The sequence below is a fragment of the Halichoerus grypus genome, chromosome X (genome assembly GCF_964656455.1).
Source record: "Halichoerus grypus chromosome X, mHalGry1.hap1.1, whole genome shotgun sequence".
In the NCBI taxonomy this organism is placed as follows: Eukaryota; Metazoa; Chordata; class Mammalia; order Carnivora; family Phocidae; genus Halichoerus; species Halichoerus grypus.
Genome location: NC_135727.1, coordinates 66,961,952 through 66,972,786, shown reverse-complemented (window position 1 = coordinate 66,972,786; position 10,835 = coordinate 66,961,952).

The window sequence follows — 10,835 nt, the reverse complement described above, 5'->3', positions numbered from 1 at the left end:
TATATAAAGAACTTATAAAACACAAACACCCAAAAAACAAATCATCTAACTAAAAATGGGCAGAAGACATGAATAGATATTTTTTCCAAAGAAGACATACAGATGGCCGACAGACACATGAAAAGATGCTCAACATCACTCATAATCAGGGAAATACAAAACTACAATTAGATATCACCTCACTTCTGTCAGAATGGTTAAAATCAACAACACAAGAAACAAGGTGATGGCGAGGATGAGGAGGAAGGGGAACCCTAATGCATTTTTGGTGGGAATGCAAACTGGTGCAGCCACCCTGGAAAACAGTATGAAGGTTCCTCAAAAAGTTAAAAATAGAACTACCTTATGATCCAGCAATCGCACTACTAGGTATTTACCCAAAGAATACAAAAATACTAATTCAAAGGGATATAAGCACCCTGATGTTTATAGCAGCATTATCTACAATAATCAAATTTTGGAAACAGCCAAAATGTCCACTGACTGATGAATGGTTAAAGAAGAGGTGGTATAGGGGCACCTGGGTGACTCAGTCATTAAGTGTCTGCCTTTGGCTCAGGTCATGATCCCAGGGTCCTGGGATCGAGCCCCGCATCGGGCTCCCTGCTCAGTGGGGAGCCTGCATCTCCCTCTCCCACTTCCCCTACTTGTGTTCCCTCTCTCACTGTGTCTCTCTCTGTCAAATAAATAAAATCTCAAAAAAAAAAAAAAAAAAGAGGTGAGATATATATATAATGGAATATTACTCAGTCATCAAAAAGAATGAAATCTTGTCATTTACAATGACATGGATGAAGCTAGAGAGTATTATGTTAAGTGGAATAAGTCAGTCAGAGAAAGAGAAATACCATATGATTTCACACATATATGGAATTTAAGAAACAAAACAAATGATCATAGAAATAAAAAGAGAGAAAGAGGCAAACCAAGAAATAGACTCTTAACTATATTGAACAAACTGGTAGTTGCCAGAGGGGGGGTTTGTGGGGGGTTAGGTTAAATAAGTGGTTGGGATTAAGGAGTGGACATGTGATGAGCAATGGGTGTTGTATGTAAGTGTGGAATCACTAAATTCTACACCTGAAACTAATATTACACTCTATGTTAACTAACTGGAATTTAAATAAGAGATTTTAAAAAAATGAAGTAGAAAAGGAGTCTAAAAAAAGAAAGAAATACAAAGGATTATAAGAATACTACAAAACAAATGACATAATAAGAAACTGAACAACCTGGAGAACATGGATAAATTCCTAGAAACATACAATCTTCCAAAACTGAACCACAAATAAATAGAAAATCTGAATAGACCAGTTACAAATAATGAAATTGAATCATTAATAAAAAAATAACAAAAAATTAAAGTCCAGTACCAGATGGATTCATAGTGGAATTTACCAGACATTTACAGAAGTGTTAATACATATTATCCTCAAAATATCCCCAAAAAACAGAAGAGGAAGGAAACCTTCCTAAACATTCTACAAGCCCAGCATTACCTTGATACCAAAACCAGACAAAGACACAGCAAAAAAAAAAAAAAAAAAGAAGAAGAAAAGAAAAAAGAACACTACAGCTCAGCATCTCTGATGAAGATAGATGCAAAAATCCTCAACAAAACCTCAACAAAATATTAGCAAACTAAAACCAACAATATATTGAAAAGGTCATTCATCATGATCAGGTGAGATATATTGCAGGGATGCAAAGATGGTTTAAATCAATGTCATACATCCTATCAACAAAATGAAAGATAAAAATCAACAGATGCTGAAAAAGCATTTGATAAAATCAACATCCACTCATGATAAAAATTCAAAACAGACTCAGTTTAGAGGGAACATACCTCAACAAAATAAAGGCCATCTATGAAAATGCCACAGCTAACATCATACTCAATGGTGAAAAATTGAGAACTCTCCCTCTAAAGGTCAGAAACAAGACAAGGATGTGCACTCTTGTCACTTTTATTCAACATAGTACTGGAAGCCCTAACCACCGCAATTAGACAAGAAAAATAAACAAGAGCATCTATATTGGTAAGGAAGTTAAAATGGTTTTGATTTGCATTTCCCTGATGTTTAGTTATGTTGAACATCTTTTCATGTGTCTGTTTGCCATCTGTATATCTTCTTTGGAAAAATGTCTAGTCATGTCCTCTGCCCATTTTTTAATTGGATTGTTTGTTTTCCAGCACTATTTTAATCAGATTGTCCAGTTTTCCCAGCACCATTCATTGAAGAGACTGTCTTCCCATTGTATATTCTTCCCTCCTTTGTCATAGATTAATTGACCATATTGTCATGGGTTTATATCTGGAGTCTCTATTCTGTTCGATTGAGCTATGTGTGTATTTTTGTGCCACGACCATACTCTTTTGATTACTAGAGATTTGTAATATATCTTGAAATCTGGGATTGTTACACTTCCAATGTTTGTTCTTCTTTCTCAAGATTGCTTTGGCTACCCGTGGTCTTCTGTGGTTACATACAAATTTTAGGATTATTTGCTCTAGTCCTGTGAAAGCTGCTGTTGGTATTTTGACAGGGATTGCATTCAATCTGTAGATTTCTTTGGGTAATACAGATATTTTAATAATATTAATTTTTCCAATCCATGGGCATAGAATATCTTTCCATTTCTTAATGTCATCTTCAATTTATTTCATCAGTGCTTTATAGTTTTCAGAGTACAGTTCTTTCTCCTCTTTGGTTAGGTTTATTCCTTGGTAGTTTATTCTTTTTGGTGCAATTGTAAAATGGTGTTTTTTAAAATTTCTCCTTCTGCTACTTTGTTATTAGTGTACAGTAATGCTATCAATTACTGGGTATTCATTTTGTATCCTGCCAGTTTACTGAATTCATTTATTTCTTCTAGTAGTTTTTTGTGGAGTCTTTACTGTTTTCTACATATAGTGTCATGTCATCTGCAAATAGTAAAAGTGTTACTTCTTCTTTACCAATTTTAATGTCTTTTATTTCTTTTTTTATGGTTGCTGTGGTTAGGACTTCCACTACCTTATTAAATAAAAGTGGTGAGAGTGGACATCCTTGTCTCATTCCTGATCTTAGAGGAAAAGCTCTCGGTTTTTCACTATGAAGTATGATGCTAGAAGTGGGCTTTTTATAAGGCCATTATTATGGTGAGGTATGTTACCTCTAAACCTACTTTGTTGAAAGTTTTTTATCATGAACAGATGTTGAAGCTTGTCAATCATGTGGTTTTTATTCTTCCTCTTGGTAATGTGATATATCAGGTTAATTGGCTTGGAAATACTTAACTACCCTTGCAACCCTGGAATAAATCCAGCTTGGTTGTGGTGAATGAATTTTTAAATGTATTTTGGATTTGGTTTTTAATATGTTGTTTGGGGTTTTGCATCAATGTTCATCAGAGGTATTAGCCTATAGTTTTTTTTCTTTCTTCTTCTCCTTCTCCTTCTTCTTTCTTCTTCTTCTTCTTTCTTCTTCTTCTTCTTCTTCTTCTTCTTCTTCTTCTTCTTCTTCTTCTTCTTCCTTCTTCTTCTTCTTCTTCTTCTTCTTCTTCTTCTTCTTCTTCTTCTTCTTCTTCTTCTTCTTCTTCTTCTTCTTCTTCTTCTTTTTCTTCTTTTTGTAGTGTCCTTGTCTGCTTTTGGTATTAGGGTAATGCTGGCCTTGTAGAACGCATTTGGAGTCTTTAATTCCTCTTCTATTTTGGGGAATAGATTGAGAAGAGCAGGTTTTAATTCTTCCTTAAATGTTTGGTAGAATTCACGTGTGAACCCATTTGGTCCTGGACTTTTGTTTGTTGGGAATTGTTTTTTATTACTGATTCAATTTCATTGCTAATGATTATTAGACTGATTAGTCTGTTCAAATTTTCTATTTCTTCTTTATACAGTTTTGGAATGTTATATATTTCTAAAAATTAATCCATTTCTTTTAGATTGTCCAGTATGGTGGCATAAGATTTTTCATGATATGTTGTATTTCTCTGGTGTCAGTTGTTATTTATCATCCTTCAGTTCTGATTTTATTTGTTTGGCTTCTCTCTCTCTTTCTCTCTCTCTTGAGTCTGGATAAATGTTTATCAATTTGGTTGATCTTTCCAAAAACCAGTTCTGGATTTCATTGAACTGTTCTATTGTTATTTTTTATTCTCCATTTCATTTATTTCTGCTATAACTGTTATCATTTTATTTTTTCTACTAACTTTGGGCTTTGTTTGTTCTTCTTTTTCCAGCTCTTTTAAGTTTAGGATGCTCATTTGTGACTTTTCTGATTTCTTGATGTAGGGCTGAACTGCTATAATCTTTCTTCCTAGAACAGTTTTTGCAGCATTTGTAAGATTTTGGACTGTTGTGTTTTCATTTTCACTTGTCTCCATGCATTTTTTTAATTTCCTCATGATTTCTTGGTTGACTCACTTGTTTTTAGTATCAAGTTATTTAGCCTCCATGTATTTGTGTTCTTTCCAGATTTTTTCTTGTGGTTCATTTCTGCTTTTATATAATTGTGATTAGGAATTATGCATGATATGAGTTCAATTTTTTGAAATTGTTGAGACTTGTTTTATGACCTAACATGTGATCTATTCCAGAGAATGTTCCATGTGTTTTAAAAGAATGTGTATTCCACTGTTATTGATGGAATGTTCTGAAATTATCTGTTAGGTCCATCTGGTCCAATGTGTTATTCAAAGCCACTGTTTCCTTGTTGATTTTTATCTCTGGATGATATATCCATTGATGTAAGTAGGATGTGAAAGTGCTTTAATATTATTGTATTACTGTTAATTTTCCCCTTATATGTTAATAGTTACTGTATTTATTTAGGTGCTCCCATTTTGGGTGCATTAAATATTTACAATTGTTATATCTTATTGTTTGATTGTTTCCCTTCATCATTATGTAGCATCCTTCTTTGTCTCTTGTCATAGTCTGTTTTAAAGTCTATTTTGTCTGATATAATATTGCTAAGGTTTCTTTTTTCTTCTATTTGCATGATAAATGTTTTTTCTCTTTCTTCACTTTCTTTTTTTTTAAAGATTTTATTTATTTGACACAGAGAGAGAGAATACAAGCAGCGGGAGCAGCAAGGAGAGGGAGAAGCAGGCTCCCAAGAGCAGAGAGCATGATGTGGGGCTCGATCCCAGAACCCTGGGATCATGACCCAAGCTAAAGGCAGATGCTTAACCGACTGAGCCACCCAGGCACCCCTCTTTCTTCATTGTCAATTTGCATGCGTCCTTAGATCTGGAATGAGTCTTTTCTAGGCAGTATATAGAGAGATCTTCCTTTTTATTCAGCCACCTTATCACTTTTGATTGAAGCATTTAGTCCATTTATATTCAAAGTAATTATTGGTAGGTATGTAATTATTGCCATTTTGTTACTTCTCTTATGGTTGGTTTTATAGTTCTTCTTGTTCCTATCTTCTTTCACCCTGTTTTCTTATATTTGGATATCTTTCTTTAATGATATGCTTGCATTCCCATCTTTATTTTTTACGTAGTGATGACAGTTTTTTTATTTGTTGTTAGCATTAGGTTCACATATAACATCCTATGCATATAACCGTCTATATTAAGTTGATGGTCATTTAAGTTGGAATCCATTCTAAAAGTACTAAATTTTTATTCCCCACCCCATGTTTTGTGTATATGATGTCATACTTTACGTCTTTTTATTTTGTGAATCCTCAGCTTGATTTTTATAGATATAATCCATTTTATTGTTTTTGTACTTTAAGCTCCATACTGGTTGTATGAGTATTAATCTACTACTTTTATTATGTTTCTATTTACCTGTAATTTTTTTTCTTTTCTAATTTTTTAGTCCTGGTTCTGGCCTTCCACTCAAAGAATTCCTTTTAATGTTTCTTTTAACGCTGGTTCAGTGGTGATAAATTCCTTTAACTCTTGTTTGTCTGGGAAACTCTATATTTCCTTCTATTCTGAATGATTGCCCTGCTGGATAGAGTATTACTGGTTGCAGTATTTTTTTTTTTCCTTCAGAACTTTGATTATGCCACTCTCTTTTGCACTGCAAAGTGTCTGCTGAAAAGTCACTTGATAGCCTTATGGGGTTTCCCTTGTATGTATCTGTTTTCATTATTCTTGCTTTTTAAAAAATTCTCTATTACTACTTTTTGCCAGTTTAACTATTATGTGTCTTGGTGTGAACCCCCTTGGGTTGGTTCTCTGTGCCTCTTGAATCTGGATGTCCATTTCCTTCCCAGATTAGGGATGTTTTCAGCTATTATTTCTTCAATAAATTTCTGCCCCTCTTTCTTTCTCTTCTCTTTCTTGGATCCCTATGAGGTGAACGTTATTATGCTTGATGATGTCACTGAGTTCCCATAAACTGTTTTCATTTTTTATTATTTCTTTTTCTTTTTGCTATTCAGGTTGGTTGCTTTCAATTACACTGTCTTCCAGCTTGCTGATCCAATTTTCTTTCTCTAGTTTGCTATGGATTCCCTCTAGTGTATTTTTAATTTCAGTTATTTTTAGTCTTTTATGTCTGATTTTTAAAAATAGCTTCTATCTCTTTGTTGAAGGTCTCACAAAGATCCTCCACTATTCTCATGTTCACTAGGTATCTTTATCACTATTGCTTTGAATTCTTTATCAGCATATTGCTCATCTACATTTCATTTAACTCTTTTGCAGTAATTTTTTCTTATTTATTAATTTAGAACAAATTGTTCTGTCTCCTCAGTTTGTTTAAATCTGTGTTTGTTTCTATGTATTAGGTAAGTTAGTTATGTTTCCTGATCATGAATATAATGGCCTTCTGAATAAGAGGTCCTGTAGTGCCTTATAGTGCAATGTCCCTTGTTCCTAAAACCATGGTCCTTCTGGAGTATCTCCTAGGTGTATTGAGTGTACCCTACTCTTGTGGCTGAGCCTTGTTTGCCTTCAGTCCAGTCAGTTGCAATGACCCCTTTTGCTTATTGTATGCAAGATTTGTGCCTGTGTCCATAAAGGTCCAGTCTTGAGCCACCTTGAGCTTGTAGTTGAGTCAGACAAGTTGCCAGCCTGAGGCCATTTTCCAGGTCTGTGGTCACACTTAACTGCAGAGTGCTTTCCCTGCTTTGTACCCTGAGAGGCTTGTTTGTGGGCCTGGCCTGTAGTCATATCAGATGTCTGTTCCTAACCCATTGTTTTGGCTACAATCAAAGAAGTGTGTGCCATTATATTCCCCTCTCCCTTAGGGCAAGAGTCATTTTGGAGTGGTGTTGGTGGCCATTTGTGCTGCTTGCAGAATGAGACACACCAGCAGCAACTTCGGAAGAATTCCTTCTAAATGAGGAAGTTGGATGGGGTGATTTCACAGGAAAGATTGGGGGAGGGGCACATGGTATTAGTAAGCTATGTGGGGAGTGTTTGTGCTGTTTGCCACAAGTGTCTGAGCATCTGGGCTAAGATGGAGGGTGAGAAATGGCATTTGGAAGCTCTTCTATTCTTGAAAAAGTCTCCTAAAGATTACTGCCACTCCTGCACACATTCTTAGATTAATAAATACATCTCTTCCATATGCTTCAGTTGCTTTTTTTTTTTTTAAAGATTTTATTTATTTATTTGACAGAGAGAGAGAGACACAGTGAGAGAGGAAACACAAGCAGGGGGAGTGGGGAAGGGAGAAGCAGGCTTCCCGCGGAGCGGAGAGCCTGATGCGGGGCTCGATCCCAGGACCCTGGGACCATGACCTGAGCCGAAGGCAGACGCTTAACGACTGAGCCACCGAGGCGCCCCGCTTCAGTTGCCTTTTAAACTACTGCTTCTATGTTATATCTCAGTGGAGGTGTTTGTTATGCTCTCTTGTTATGGGCAGGGACTCATTTTCCTATCACCCTCTGGCTCTCCCTGAGCTGAGCCCACTGATTTTTAAAGTACCTAGAGTTAAGCCTTACTGATTATAAAAACTCATGCAGTTAAACCCCACTGGTTTTCAAAGCCAGATGTTATGAGGAATCATCTTCCAGTGTAATTCCCCCATGTATGTGTTGCTTGGTGTGGGGTCTCTTCCTTTTCTTTCTCCATGCTTGTGATGTCCCTCCTGTTTGTGGTTAGTCTCACCAGAAGTTTGGTTACTGACCATGTCTCCACTTCTCCCACCCTTTCTTTTTTTTTTCCTACCCTTTCTGATGAGGCTCTTTCCTTATGATTAACTGTGAAGAGGCTGGTCTGCCAGTCTTTGGGTCACTTTCTAGGTTAGTTGCACTGATGTGTCAGTTATCTATGTGTATCCTAGGACAAAGTGAACTTAGGATCCTTCTCTGGTATCTTCCCAGGTTCCCCCTGAAAATATTTTCAAATAATATATCTGATAAAGGGTTAGTATCTAATATCCAAAATATAGAAATAACTTATACAACTCAACACTGAAGGAAACCAAACAATCTAATTTAAAAATGGGCAGAGCTCCTGAACAGACACTTTACCAGAGGAAATGTGGGGATGGCCAACAGGCACATGAAAAGATGCTCAACATCACTAATCATCAGGGAAATGCAAATCAAAACTGCAATGAGATATCACCTTACCTGTCAGAATGGCTAAAAGTAAATAGACAAGAAATAACAAGAAATAGACAAGAATGTGGAGAAAAAGAAGTTTTGGGCACTGTTGGTGAGAATGTCAATTGGTAAAGCCACTGTGGAAAACACTATGGAGTTTCCTCGAAAACTTAGAAATAAAAATACACATATGATCCAGTAATTCCACTACTGGGTATTTACCTGTGGAAAAGGAAAACACTAATTTGGAAAGTTATATACATCTGTATGTTTATTGCAGCATTATTTACAATATCCAAGACATAGAAACAACCCAAGTGTCCATCAGTGGACAAATGGATAAGAAAGTGGTGGCATATATATATAATGGAATGTTATGCAGTTATAAAGAAGGATGCGATCTTACCATTTGAGGCAACATGGATGGATCTACGGGGTATTGTGCTAAGTGAGATAATTCAGATTAAGAAAAACAATACCATATGATTTCACTTATATGTGGAATCTAAAAAAATGAATAAACAAAAAGCAGAATCAGACCTACAAATACAGAGAACAAACTGATAGTTACTAGAGGGAAGGGAGGGCAGGGGGACAGGCAAAATGGGTGAAAGGCAGTGGGAGATACAGGCTACCAGTTATGGAATGAGTAAGTTACAGAAATAAAAGTCACAGCATAGGAAATATAGTCAATGGTACTGTAATAAGTGACAAATGGTAGCTATGCTTGTGGTGAGCATAGCATAATGTATAAACTTGTCAAATCACTATGTTTTATGCCTAAAACTAATTTGGCAGTGTGTGTCAACTCTACTCAAATAAAGAATTTTTTTAAGTAAATTTATAGAAACAGAAAGTAGATTAATAGCTGCCTTGGGATTGATTTGGGGACATGGATTAAATGTAAATGGAATACAGGTATCTTATTGGGTTAATGAAAATGTTCTATGATAGGATTATGGTGATGGTTTTATAACTCAGTAACTTTGCTAAAATTTATTATTATCCAGAATACACAAAGAGTATGTAAATCTTATTACAACTATATAATAAAAAGATTAATAAGTTAATTCCAGTATAGTCAAAAGATCTTAATAGTCTCCAAATAAGTTACATGAATCGCCAACAAGAACATAAGTAGTATCTAAATATCATTAGATATTAAGCAAATGCAAATTGAAACCATATGAGATAACAATTAACACCCACAAGAATAGCTATTATCAAAAATCTGTTAAAAACAAATGCTGATGTGTATGCATAACAATAGGAACTTTCATTGATTGTCGATGCAATGTAAGATGGTGCAGTCAATTTGAAAAACAGTCCCACGGTTCTTCAAAATGTTAAACAGAGTTACCATATGACCTAACAACTCCACTCCTAGGTATACACCCAAGAGAAATGAAAACATGTCCTGACAAAACTTGTTTAAGAATGTTTATAACAGTACATGTAATAGATTAAAAAGTGGAAACAACCTCAATTGCCATCACCCAGTGAGTGGATAAACAAATCATGATATATCTATATAATGGAATATTACTTGGAAATAAAAAGAAAATTCATGGCACAGCCTGGGTGAAAATCAAGAACATAATGCTTTGTGAAAGAAGCCAGACACAAAAACCTACATACTGTATGATTCCATATATAAGAAACCTAGAAAAGACAAAACTACAAGGAGAGAGAGCCAATCAGCAGTTGCCATCGGGCATTGTCAGAGACAGGGATTGAATGTAAATAGAAGGGAACTTTTTGGGAGAATAGAAGGATTCTAAATCTGGACTGTACTGTATATATTTACCAAAACTCATTAATATGCACATAAAATTAGTGGATTTTTATTTCATGTATAATATACCACAATAAAGATGTCCTTGCTCAGGACACAAAACCACTTCTGTAGTGTTGTGATCCAGAATTCATAGTCTGAAAGGCTTAAGAACTTTTTTAGATTCAAGATAACAAAAGGATATGACAAATAGCTGAAATGTGTTATCATGAACTGCAGGAGGAAACTATTATCATGTTTAATATTCAATTAATTGAAAAATTGAAACATGGTTGATAGAATAAAGAAAATGCTCTGTATCAGCATTAAATTTTCTTAAGTTGAAAATAGGATGTAACTTATATTGTTGAATGTCCTTGTTCTTTGGAAATAATCATGAAATTCTTTGGGTGGAAAGGGAAATGACACCTACAACTTACATTCAAGTATTTTAACAAAGATGGATGGATGGATACATAGATATAGATAGATGATAGATGATAGATAGATAGATATAAATAGATAATAGAGAATGATAAAACAAATGGTGCAAACCCTTA